At 26.3% G+C, this 1412-nt stretch overlaps 1 long non-coding RNA gene across 1 annotated transcript; it reads right to left on the bottom strand.

Annotated features, from left to right (window-relative positions):
- Positions 1-393: 393 nt before the first annotated feature.
- LOC112454318 lies at positions 394-770 on the bottom strand. The gene is made up of 2 exons (XR_003040712.1): positions 729-770; positions 394-635 (listed from the first exon to the last, which is right to left on the bottom strand). It is a non-coding gene; the product is annotated as an uncharacterized LOC112454318 (long non-coding RNA).
- Positions 771-1412: the final 642 nt, after the last annotated feature.

The raw sequence follows: 1412 nt of genomic DNA, 5'->3' as shown, positions 1-1412 counted from the left end.
TAGTCCCTACTCTTAAAACGCTTCATAAGCAAAAATAAAAAATACGACAAAAATATTTTTCGAAGTTCTACATGTGTATACAATTTCAAAAAAAATGGCCTGTGACACTTGAGTAGTGTTACTTGTTAGATGTGCAAAAAAACTGTATACATTATTCACTCTTATTAGGAATGGCCTAGGTAGAAGCACAATAAAAGATTATATATAAATGTGCGATTACTGAATAGCAATGTTTCGATGAATTGCTCGAATGCTAATTATATCTGAAATAACTATTATAAATTATAAAATTAAAGTGGAAAATTATAAAAAAAATAGTCTAAATATTATTTATTGTTAAAAATTTTATATTCGTAGTAAAGTTTAATTAAAATTAATAATACAAAAATAATATAATTTTTGTAAATTTACATTTATTCTGTTCTATTTACAGTTATCTGTACAGCGATATATACATATTTGTTTAATACATTTACATGTATACATTTCATATGTTTACATATACGGCGGTATTCATTCGTGTTTCCAAATTTTCTGTATCGTATCAATTTCTTTTTTATGCGCTTCGCATAAAGCCTCATCCGGTTTTGAGAATCAGACTTATTATTCATGCCTCTATAAGTGTACAATATATTCTGAAACCGAAATGTAAAAAAAATTCTTAATTACTAAAATACAATTATGATAACGTATTTCACTACATGTATTTCACACAATATAATATTTACCTGTACACAATAGTGAGACGCGTTGATTCTTTCTGTAGATTTGTTGTTTATCATTTCCAAACACCAAGACATACCGACATTTTCATAACGGATGTTATGAAAATTTTTGATTACAAAGATGTAATCAAGGAAAAAGAGATGTTTAAAACAATACTCTTTCCCAATCCCCAATTCTCAATCCCCAATCCTCAATCCCCAATCCTCAATCCCCAATCCCCAATTGTGTATTTATGTATTGTATGTGTGTAATATGTCATTGTGTGTGTGTCCGCAATAGTGAACTTGGGTCCGTAGGTTTAAGAATTATGCGGATTAATCTTCCCTGCAGTCAATATATATTGCAGATCACTATCCTTATTAGAAGGATATTGACACTCCTGTGAAAATCTATGCATGTCCACTGATCAGTCTAATAATTTGAATAATTAATTTTTATTTAATAATTCAAATTAAAGCAAATTTTAACGTAAAAATATAAGTCAAAGATGATTTTAATCTAATAATCTAAGTAAGTTAAAGTTAAATTCAATTTAATAATTCGAACAAAAGTTCCAATAATTCAAGTTCAAAACTAATTTTAATTTAATAATCTAAGTCAAAATCAATTTCTATCAAATCAAGATTATTTTTACTTCAATAATTTAAATTAAAACTAATTTCAATATAGTAATTTAAATTAAAGTC

This window comes from Temnothorax curvispinosus, unplaced genomic scaffold (assembly GCF_003070985.1).
Source record: "Temnothorax curvispinosus isolate PA1 unplaced genomic scaffold, ASM307098v1 QBEX01005004.1, whole genome shotgun sequence".
Classification (NCBI taxonomy): domain Eukaryota; kingdom Metazoa; phylum Arthropoda; class Insecta; order Hymenoptera; family Formicidae; genus Temnothorax; species Temnothorax curvispinosus.
Note: the sequence above shows the minus strand (reverse complement) of the source record. Positions and strands in the feature narration are given on the sequence as shown.